Source organism: Pelophylax lessonae (genome assembly GCF_965119305.1).
Source record: "Pelophylax lessonae genome assembly, chromosome: 1".
NCBI classification, from domain to species: domain Eukaryota; kingdom Metazoa; phylum Chordata; class Amphibia; order Anura; family Ranidae; genus Pelophylax; species Pelophylax lessonae.
Genome location: NC_138768.1, coordinates 585,552,362 through 585,564,743, shown reverse-complemented (window position 1 = coordinate 585,564,743; position 12,382 = coordinate 585,552,362). Strand labels below are relative to the sequence as shown.

At 36.8% G+C, this 12,382-nt stretch overlaps 1 protein-coding gene across 3 annotated transcripts in view; it reads right to left on the bottom strand.

The window, feature by feature from the left end:
- GRID2 (glutamate ionotropic receptor delta type subunit 2) overlaps nt 1-12,382 on the bottom strand; it is a 1,458,531-nt gene that overhangs the window by 710,444 nt on the left and 735,705 nt on the right. The gene's annotated exons all lie outside the window — the stretch shown is intronic.

The window sequence follows — 12,382 nt, the reverse complement described above, 5'->3', positions numbered from 1 at the left end:
ATTTTTGCACTTTTTTTACATATATCACGAAAAAAAACCCCAGTTGTGATCAAATACCACCAAAAGAAAGCTCTATTTGTGTGAAAAAATGATAAAAATTTTGTTTGGTTACAGTGTAGCATGACTGAGCAATTGTCATTCAAAGTGTGAGAGTGCTGAAAGCTGAAAATTGGTCTGGGCAGGAAGGGTGTCTAACTGCTCTGTATGGAAGTGCTTAAATAAATACATAAAGGGAATGACTGTGACATCCTAAATCAGCTTTTGTCACCACAAGAAATCACTTATTAGTAGTGAGATATGGAACCCCTTCCTAACCACATATTTTTCTTCATCATTACTGATATAGCAATTTTTAACAGATGTAATTGAAAAAATGCTGGATTAGGGATGATAAACGTATATGTTTTTTTTTTCCCTGTTTAAACCAGTTGCTGGTCAGTCTTCGATTAGAAAAATCAAAAGGTAAAAAATCTGGACATTACATTGCTACCTACTCAGATTAATCATTTCAAATATACAGCCACTATATGCATGCAGAAAATCCAACAGATGATGGCATTTTTTTCTTAATTTGACAATAATATCACAAAAAAGTATTTTCTTGTGGCAAAGTCAGTCATCATGACCCATTTATTACAGCATGCTTTTGACTACTCTTCAGCAATTTTTTCCAAGATGTGATTTCTTTGTAAAGTGCTGAGAAGTCTTTGTCCAATTTAGTTCACTTTAGCACAGAAGTTACAGTCACACTGTCCCAAAAATAATTCTTACAATGTGAAATCTTTTTATGCCTACAACTTCTAAACTTTGGATATGTGGTCTGATATTCCTATAACCTGTCTTTCCACCCTGTACCTGTCAGATATGATAGAGGAGGCTGAAATAAAGTATACCTTTTTATGCAGGGTTTGAATTCTGTATAGCCAACATAGTCCATGTCCTAGGGTGTTGCCAGGAGTGGTATATTGCCATTACAGTGTTATACCATGTTTCCAAGAATTCTGTTTTTTATATTCTAAAAGGTTCCAACCTGTCACCCTGTCTGTCACTACAATCTATTTGGCTCTTGTTGTCATCCACAAGCTTGTGCTTTTTTATTACTGGAATACCACACTATATATTTACAGCCCATCCACTCTTGATACATACACTTAGAATCAAATTGGAAAACGAGTATGGTAACAGTTTGCCAATTTTTCTAGTTTTGGATGTACAGTACTAACACAAATGGGCTGATTTAATTAAAGCATGTAGGCTTTTCACTTTGCAAGGGATTATCCCTTAGTTTAGTGAATATGCTGAAAATTCTGTATAAAATACCAAATCATGTGCAAAGAAAAAAAAAAAAAACGGTATTTTTGCTTACGCAATGATGGTAGTCATCAGAGCTTCATCTCATTCACTAAGCTAAGGGAACATTCCCTTGAAAAGGAAACAGACTATTTGCCTTTAGTAAATCGACCCCAGGGAACTCAACTTTTCTTTCACAGCTTAAGTGCACCAACAGTGTTGCCCTGGAGAGAGAGGGAATATACATTTCCTTGATTCTGGCAGTGCGGAGGTACTTTCTACATGTCAAATTGATTTGCCTAAATAAATGTATTGTCAGTTGAGAGATCATGTTTCCATTAACAACTAACAAAAGTACATCACAGGTTTCTTTATGTTAAACATTTTTTTCAAACTATTTAAATAATATGAACCAAATTGAAAAGTGTGCTGTCCCTTTAATTTACAAGCATCAGTGAAAAGCAATCAATGACGATTTTATACCAACTGGAGTCCCTGTTCTCCTGATGATGCTTGTTATGGAGAAACGCGTAGGGCTGTGACATCAATTTGTGCACCAGGATAACACTCTGGCGAAAACACTGAATTATTTTTTTTATGTGGCTTTTTATGCACTGGAGCTAATTCAATTATGCACACATATGTATTTATACTTGTAAAGCATTGAAATAATTAAGCATTTTTGTTTTTGGCATGGTATGAAATGGCCATATCTCCAGCACCTATTGAAAAGTGATTGCTTTTTTCTGATGTTTGTTATTTAACGGGACAGTGCACTTTTCAATTGCAGTAGGTTTACATTGGCAATCCTTTAACTTAGAAAAGTAGTGGTGATGGACATTAAATTAGTGCATCTGTGGGCAACAGCATTAGAGAAGAAGTGAGTATTTCAGGCACAGCTGCTATTTTTTTTTATAACATGACGGGTTATGACTTTTTAAAAAATGTTATGCTGGAGTTCTGCTTTAACCTTCTCTGCCAGCACCAGTTTTGCATTTTTTATGCACATGTTTGAAAAATTATTTTAGGCCCGAAGATAATGTAAACCCACAATAACCCAAAATATATATTCAATGAAAGCAGACACCCTAGAGAATAAAATAGTGGTAGTTCCAACTTTTTATGTCACACAATATTAGCATAACAGTTTATGAAAAGCTAAATTTCAGTAAAAATACACTAATGTTAAATTAAGGGCACATAAACGTAATACATTACCCATTTTTTTGGTAAAATATAAAAGGTAAGTTGAGTACCCAGTATGCCAAGTCTTATAATTGTGTGTGCCAGTGAAACCGCAACAAACTATATTTTCCATAAATTACACTTTAAAAGCCTCCTATTGGTCATCATTTTAGAGTTAACTGTGAAAAATGAGCCTAGACTTATTATTATCTCACTCTGGAATGCGTGGAGATATGTACCATGTTTAGAGCAATCAACGTGTGCATTTATGTTCATAAGTGTGTATACAGGTGCATCTCATAAAATTTGAAAATCATTAAAAAGTTAATTTATTTCAGTAATTTAATTCAAAAGGTGAAACTCATATATTTTATATAGATGCGTTACACACAGAATGATATATTTCAAGCATTTCTTTCTTTTACTTTTGATGACTCGCTTACAGCTAGTGAAAACCCAAAATTCAGTATCTCAGAAAGTTAGAATATTACATCAAACCAACAAAAAAAAGTATTTTTAATACAGAAATGTTGCTTACTGAAAAGTATGTACATATACAGTATAGGGGCTTCTTTTGCATCATTTAATGCATCAATGCGGCATGGCAGTGATGACTTGAGGAGCCATCTGAGCTGCTAGTGTTGGTCAACTGTGTTTTACCAAGTCCAAAGTCAGCGCGTAGAGCACTTTATGCTTCCCTCTGCTAATCCTCTTCATGAAGATGCTGATTTTATTTTCCAGCAGGACTTGGCACCTGCTCACACTGCCAAAAGTACCAATACCTGGTTTAATGATCATTGTATTACTGTGCTTGATTGGCCAACAAACTCCCCGGACCAAAACTCCATAGAGAATCTGTGGGGTATTGTCAAGAGGAAGAGGATAGACACCAGACCCAACAATGCAGATGAGCTGAAAGCCAATATCAAAGAAACCTGGGCCTCCATAACACCTCAACAGTGCCACAGGCTGATCGCCTCCATGCCACGCCGCATTGATGCAGAAATTAATGCAAAATGAGCCCCAACAAAATATTCAGTGCATACTATACTGTACATGGACATACTTTTCAGTAAGCCAACATTTCTGTAATAAAAACCTTTTTTTTTTATTGGTCTTATGTAATATTCTAGTTTTCTGGAGATACTGAATTTTTGTTTTTTACTAGCTGTAAGCCATAATCATCAAGATAAAAGAAGGAAAGGGAGCGGGGGGCGAAGCCGAGCTGCCCAGTCTGTGTCAACAGACACAGACAGGGGTGTTCATGAGTGAGCCGACATGAGGATTACTAGAGGGGTACTTTAGTAAAAATGGAGGAACCTGGTGTGGACCCCAAAAGAGGCAGTATCCGGGCTGCTCTGTACAAAACCACAGGTGAGAATGACACATTTATTATTTTAATATGAAAAAAAGCTTTATTAATGTTGCTATAACTTTAGTTGTCTTTTAAACAACATAAAAATGTGTAAATAAAAAAAAATACATTTGGAAATTACCTTGACATATTTCAACCCAGTTAAAATGAGTAATAGATCAGCAGTGCTCTGTACAAGGTCTGCTGGCTATTTTTATTATGCAGGGTGATGCCTGCTTTCAGATACGGCACCCCTAGACATTTTATCCTAATCCAATTGAAAGCTTCAGAGCATTGAATTTCCCCATATCGGTATGACTCTCATCTTCTTTTAATAACCTAGCATGCAACTGGAGGCAAATTTTCATTTACTGCAGTCTAGCTAATCATGAGCGGTGAAGATGTCTTAATATAACATTAATCCATTGCTCCTAGATTTGTTTCTGAACTTCTACATGTCTTAATCATAAGCAAAATCTGCAATATCTATTTATTTAAACAGAAATTGTAAATCTAAAAAGTTGAAGGAACAAAATATAAAAAATAAATAAATAAATAAATAAAAAAAACAGAAATGCTTAAATTAGCAGAAAGGCCAAGAAAGCATAATTTCCAGGTAGATCGTCGTCAGCATTTACTTTAAAACAGAAAAGAGTGTGAACTGTTTGTCCTGAGTGCTGGCTGTCAAATGCATTCACATAAAGCCCCTGTTTGGGTGCTTTTACAGCAACCTCTAATATTTTAGTCACAAAATAATTAAAACAGTGTACAATAGATTGTATTATGATTCAAGGTTGTCTGGTCACATGGCATTGACACGTGTTAAAAGGAAATTATAATGGCTTTTTATTTTTTTTTATTTTTTTTTTATAGGTTTGAAAACTGATGATCTAGGTAATGTGTTTGCATATTTATTATTTGTTTTGTAAAGGAACTATACATATATAAATAGATTTATTTATGCCAGACTTATTATCATATATTTTTCATTATAAAGTATATGTAAACTTGAGTACCTAAATATTATATATGTCTCAAGATGTTGTAAAATCAAAAGTTATTCTAATATTTTTAATTCAGCAGCTGTCATTAAAATAATACCTCCATTATAATTCCGCTTTGTGCAAACAATGTCTGTTTTTGGGTGACAGTGCACAAGGCCTGTTGCTGATTTGTAATCCTTTGTTGTTAACCTTTTACACAGGCTTCAGATGAAGACTACCAGCAGCCACTTTACTATACACTATGCAGGTATGGTCCACTGTTATCATTTACAAAAACCAGCCCTAAAAATGCCTTGCTTCCATTTCTGGAAGCATGCATGTAGACAGGCAGTGCCAGCAAACAGGCTGCAGGTAATCAACAGCACTTAGATGCCAAAAATGTATTTTATGTAAAATAAAGTGCAGTTGTTTTTGGTACAAGTGATATGCATGCTTCAGGCAAAAAGACAAATATACCATGAAGTTGTAACAAAAATGGCAGCTTATATTAAAGTGGTTGTAAAGGCATAAGATTTTTTACATTCTATGCATGAAGAGCCTCAGCTCTCCCCCCTCATTGGCTGAGGCAGAAGCAGAGGCAATGGCTTCCACTGCTGTCAATCACAGCCAGTAAGTCAATGAGGAGAGAGAGTGGCTGGATCAAGCAGTGGCTCTGTGTGTGTGAATAGACACGTGGAGCAGTGGCTGGGTGTGCCCATAGTAAGCTGCTTACTCTAGGGGCACTTGGCAGGAGGGAGGGGACCAGAGTGCCAGCGTGAGATCCAAGAAGAGGAGAATTGGGGAGAAACCACTGCACAGAGCAGGTAAGTATAGCATGTTTAATATTTTAATGTAAAAAAAATCCAAAGCTTTAATTTCACTTTAACCTTTTAAAAGTTCCTTGCTTAAGATACAGATATTTTGAGCAGCCACTTTGTTCTTTATAACATTTTCTTTGGTACAAAATGTCTAATAGGTCACTTTTAATCTTTTCAAATAACTTAATATTATAGTTATTTCCAGATCTCTATTTCCATCAGGATGGTAACTGTCACAGAAGAGGCTGAGTAATATAAAACACTCTAACAAAGAAGAATTGTACTTTTCTTCAAGAAGTAGTGAAAGCACATTGACATAAAGCACCAATTCACTAAGCTGCATTAATTCATTTATATGCCCTCTTTTATCAGTTTTATCCCAGGATCATTTTTCTCATCAACATTTTCTAATTCACAAGACTAAACATTGTGTTGATATGAAATCCCTTGTTTTCCCACATAAAATGAACATTTTAATATTGAATATTTAATATTTTAATATATGTGTATGGTGATCTTTGTAAATTTTTTAGGTTTTAGAAATGTGATTGATTGATTTTCTTACAATTGCACCATGTTTTGCAGTCAACCCAACCAGTCTTGATACTGATTTTTGGGGACGGATAGTAGACATCTTTTTTTACTCTAAAAAAAGAGACATAATTGGAAAACGTATGAGAAAAGCAAGCTTCTGTGAATTCTGACCACAAAAAAAAGGTATATATATATATATATATATATATTTTTTTTTTCTGAATTTAATTATCGTATATACTCGAGTATAGGCCGACCTGAAAATAAGCCGAGGCACCTAATTTTACCACGAAAAAGTTGTAAAACTTGACTCGAGTATAAGCCTAGGGTGGGAAATGAAGCAGCTACTGATACATTTCAAAAATAAAAATAGATACCAGAGGCTGCGGTAATGGTACAGGAGAGGAAGAAGATGCGGGCATGGTGCAAGAGATGCAGAGGCTGTGGTCATGGTGCAGGGGCTGAGGGCATGGTGCAGGAGATGCAGGGCTGAGGGCATGGTGCAGAAGATGCAGGGCTGAGGGCATGGTGCAGGAGATGCAGAGGCTTCGGGCATGGTGCAGGAGATGCAGGACTGTGGGCATGGTGCAGGAGATGCAGGGATGAGGGCATGGTGCAGGAGATGCTGGGCTGAGAGCATGGTGCAGAATATACAGAGGGGGTCTTACTTACCCATCCCCGATGCAACTTACATTTAAAAATGGAGCTGCTCGGCGCCACACGTCATTGCGCATGCACCGTCTGCCCGAGAATGGCCAAGTGTGTACGGGCGTTCCCGAGCGGCAGAGGCGCATGCGCAGTGTACATGTCGGCCGGCCGCCGTTGACATTCAGTCAGCCCCAGAAAGAACAGGTAAGTGACTCAAGTATAAGCCAAGGGGGGCTTTTTCAGCATAAAAAAATTTGATGACAAAGTCAGCTACGGTATCTTATCTTAATTGAATTATCTTAAATCAAACAATGATGTATGTGTGTGTTTAGATTTTATTTATAAATAATTTTTCTCACACAATGCCAATTTTTCTCACATAAGACAGGTCATACCCTAAATGTTTATATTGGGCTTATTTTAAATTTAATAAAAAAAAAATTCTTATGTAAATATGAAAGGAATGTTATACAATAAACAATATTGTATAACAATATACACAAACTATCTGCTAACAGCTAAATCAAATGGACATTATTCTGTACTCCCACTCCTGCTGCCTTTGACACAGTGGACCACCTCCTCCTCAAAAAACTCCATGCCTTTGGTCTCTGTGACTGTACTCTGTCTTCACTGGTTCTCATCTTACTTATCCAACCGCACCTTTAGCGTTACTTACAATTCTACTTCCTCCTCTTCTCTCCCTTTCTCTGTCAGGGTCCCCCAAGGTTCTGTCCTTTGGCCTCTCTTATTCTCCATCTACACCTCCTCTCTGGGTTAGCTGATAGCCACCAATGACTTCCAATACTATTTCTATGCTGACGACACCCAAATCTATCTCTCTACACCTCAACTCACTCCTTAAGTCTCCTCACATATCACTCATTTATTAACAGCCTGGATGACACACCACTTCCTCAAACTCAATCTATCCAAAACCAAGATCATCATTTTTCCTCCCCCACGTGCCTCTTCCCCTAATTTCTCTGTCAAGATCAATAGCACCACTATCAGCCTGTCCCCACATGCCATGGTTCTAGGTGTAATCCCAGACTCTGAACTCACCTTTTGGCCCCACATTCAATCACTGTCCAAATCTTGCCGCCTCAACCTCCGCAACATCTCCAGAATATGCCCCTTCCTAGCCAATGACACCACAAACCTCCTAGTTCACTCCCTAGTCATCTCTCACCTCAACTTCTGCAACTCCCTCTTCAAGGAATTACCTTTACATAGGCTATTCACCTTCAGTGCATCATGAATGCTGCTCCCAGACTCATCCACCTTATCAACTGTTCAGTGTCTGCTTCTACTCTTTGTCAATCCTGCCACTGTCTTCCACTCACCCAACAAATGAAATTCAAAATACTAACAGCAACATACAAAGCCATCCACAGCTCAGCCCCCAGCTACATCACTAACCTAGTCTTAAAATACCAAACAAATCATTCTCTTATTTCCTACCAAGACCTCCTGCTGTCTGGTTCCCTTGACACCTCCTAGCATTCTTGCCTTCAGGAATTTTCCCAAGTCTGTTTGACTATCTCCTACTGTTTGCTTTTAGACAAAAAAAAACTCTTCTCTTCAGAGAAGCCCATTCTGCCCTTACCTAACAACTGTACTTTTATTTTCTCCATCAGATCATCCCCCCACAGTTATTACCTTTTTGATCACTTAACCCTTTCTTCTAGATTGTAATCTCTAATAAAAAGGGCCCTCTGATTCCTCCTGTATTGAATTTTCTTGTAACTGTACTATCTGTTCCCATGTTGCAAAGAGCTGTACAAACTGTTGGTGCTATATAAATCCTGTATAATAATAATAATACATCCTATAAAAGAACACACCTCTACTCATCCTATACAAGAAAACAGCAGGGACCAAAAACCCATTCTGTCTGTCAATAGCCTAAAACTGCCATGCCAGTTTTTGGCACTGTTTTTGCATTCACAGCTTTGCAAAGGTTTCAACGAAAGTGTAAATTAAATGTCAGGTGGAAATGATGACATGGTAAAAACTGAAGCTAAATGGAGTGCATATTGGCTGTAATGGCTGGTATGTCAGATTTTGGGCACCCTACTGCAGTTATAGTGGCTCAAAAGGTTCCAAAACGACCAAAAATTGACAATTTAGAAAAGTAGCATCCCCACTAGTTTTATAGAAAAAGATATAACTTGGACTCTAACTCCCTATTTTTCAGTATTCATTAGTAGCAGAATTTCTCAGAATTCAGTGGTAGCAGTAAATATAAACACAAGGTTTACGACAAAAGCATAGTGAGTGAATTATTTTGCCATTTTTTGAACAAATTTGATATCTCTTTTGGTCTTCAGTTTGCATTTTTGGGTAGGATAAAAAGTGGAAATGCCAATTCTTTGCTGACGATCTGCTTATGAAGTGTGGTAGTTACTCTATGTTTTCTGGTTCCCTGTTCTCCCAAATCAGAGACATTATAACTGTTTATTGTATCTGAAAAATGTGGTTTCATTTGACGGCTTGCTTGTTCTGTTTGCGCATAACAAAGAAATAAACATGATCATTGTTTTTAAAAATGCAAAATTTGATCTTGTAACGACTTGATTCTTTGAAAATAGTTGTTAATTTTATAAAAGGTATCTAAAGATCAGTACAGTTTATTTTAGGCTTTTTAGTGATGGCCATATTAAATGTAGAGTCACAGATTCCCAAGATTGCTCTTAGTAATTTGAATATTTTGTCAAAAACTGCTGAGCATAGAGATTTGCTTGGTAAACAATCTTCTCTAACAGTGTATAAGTTATAAATAGCTGAAAGAAGTTCAAAAAAACTTTCTGTGGGGCTGATTGGCTCCCAGGTATTTGCCACAAATTCTTTGGTCTGGTAACAGATTTGCAGGGACAACAAGCTACACAGAGTAGGACAATGGGTGGCGCCATTTCAAAATAGTGCTGGGACAAAAAGTCGCTATCATTGGAGACTTAATCGACATTTCACCTGCGCCAGCTCTGTGTTTTTCACAGCAAGATATGGCTAACAAGGCCACATATGCCTTTGTAAAAATATTCTGAGTCGGGACAGTACATGTGCTGTGTAATCTCAATTATTCATGGGGAACTGTTTTACATACCCTGGGGCTTCACTTGTTCATGAGTCCAGAAGTAAGCAGATGTGTGAATGGCACAGATAAAGCACACATTTGTGCCTAAAAAATTGTTGTGGTGTTTTTTTTTTTTTTAATCAGTTCTGTGGCTCCAGTAAGGCCTTACCATTACTTTATAAATGGGCTGCAAAGTGTTTCAATACCATGTCAGAAGCCATGCCAATTGAAAATCATTGGTGTAACAGAACTTTATTTATATTTGCTAATGTGGGGAGAGTTGTCTCTGACCTATTTTTTAGCTTACAGACTGTGACTTGGTGGTTGATGAGCAGCCCTGAAGCACTCTGTTGTTCATACCAATAAATAATACATTGCAGAACTTCACTAGCAGCTACCTTTTCCTTTGCTGTACTGAAAATACTTTATATGCTTTTGATTGCTTCAGACAACATATATGAAGATATACTGAATGGTTTAAAAGACTTAACAGACTGATTTCCTTGTTTTCCAAAAATATTGTCTGGGGGTAACATTATGAAAAGATTATGTATTGTAGCCAACTGTAATAGATAATTGTGAGGTTTGGCTGAAGTGGTACAGTACATTACAATAATATTTGACTGCATTGAAGGTAGTAGACAGCTGGTATAACCTGTGGAAACAAATTGAATAGATATCACAGACCACTAGAATTCAGTATGAATGTTACCTGTTAGATGTTTGGTGATCGAGTGAACTAAATGGAGTGTTGGCCATCCCTCCACCAGCACCACTAATAAATGTGACAGCTTTTGACTAATTGTCAACTGCTTCACTTTTAGCAACCAGTGACTCATCCCTAACCAGCTAATTCAATTGCCATATTTGGTCAATGACAACCTGTGATCTGTTGTTTGGTGTGAAGCTCCAACTGGAGTGGATCATGCTTTTTTTTTTTTTTTTTTGCTTTTTTTTTGTTTTAGTATATGTCCCTCAGTTCAGTGCCTAGCCCAGCCCAGCCCCCGCTGTGATTTTTCGTTTAAAACTCCCTTGCCTATTAGTCTTAAAAATGGCTGCAACAGATTTGAAAGATTTCAGCTTCTATTGACTTCAATGGAGTCCGAGTAAACAGCTCATCTCCGGTTACAAAAATGCACACGAAATGTGCTGCAGAAGTTTTTCTCCTTATAACTTAAAATAGTTAGCTTTTCTGTTGATGTAAATTATTAATACTTTGATTGACTCTGATTCCATTACAAGGTGTCATGTAGATATTCAGTAAAGAGCTTTGTTTTTAAAAAAAAAACATTTAAAAGTCTTAAGTAAAGAGAAGGTGAAGGAAAGAAGTAACTAGGGCTAATTCAATTGTGAGTTAAATAGAATTTTCTGTATGTAAACAATTGTTACATACTTTCTGTCAATGATCACTGTAACATGTCTAAATTGCAAACAGACTGAACTAAAATAACCCCAAAATATATGATATGGCCTACCACAGGCCACATATAAGAAAAAAGTCAAAAAGGCCTCTTTATCGGCTAGGCAGAATATAATTATCAAGCCTGCCAACAAACGAGGCTCCATTGTAGTGATGGACACAGTTAAATATGATAAGGAAATCATGCGACAGTTGTCTGATAAAACCTATGCGCATTTGAAGTTTAATCCAGTACTTCGCACACAAAAGAGAATTAGGGACCTTTTGAAATATGCAGCAGATGAGAAAATTATTGATAGTGATACACAGACATACTTAATTGCTGAATTTCCAATTACTCCTGTACTGTACATTTTACTTAAGATCCACAAAAATGCTTATGATCCACCAGGTTGCCCTATAGTGTCCAGCATGAAATTAGTGACAGCACCACTGGCCAAATATCTGGATAGGTGTATTACACCTCCTATTTTTGAGACACGTTTGTTTATAAAAGATACTTATGATTTTTTGGATAAGGTTTATAAAGTCAGTGTGCCTCATGGTTCCATCCTGGTCACCTGGGATATTTCAAGCCTTTATACTGTGATCCCACTGATCTGGGATTGGAAGTATGTAGTTGCTTATGGGAAAGTTCAGGATTATATACAATGGTACAGATTCAATTTTTGTTGAGCCTTTTGAGAATTATTTTGGAGGAAAATGTTTTTTGTGTACCAGGAAACTCATTATAGACAGCTCAGAGTAGCGTCTATGGGCTCTAATGTCGCTCCTCTTACGCAAACACATTTTTGAATATGATAGAAAATTATTTGATTAATGACAATATTCTCTTTAAGGATAAAGTTTATGATATGTGGTGGCGCAATTGATACCCTTTTATTATTTCATGCACATCTTACCTATTTAGGGCCTGGTTTGGAATTTAACATCAATTATAGTCATGAAAAAATGCCTTTGTTAGATAAATGTTTGCAAATTGTGAGGACCGAATAGAGTGATCTCTATGTAAAACCAACCGATCGTAATCAGTTATTATATCATGAGAGTTTCCACCCCCCTGGGGTATTTAAA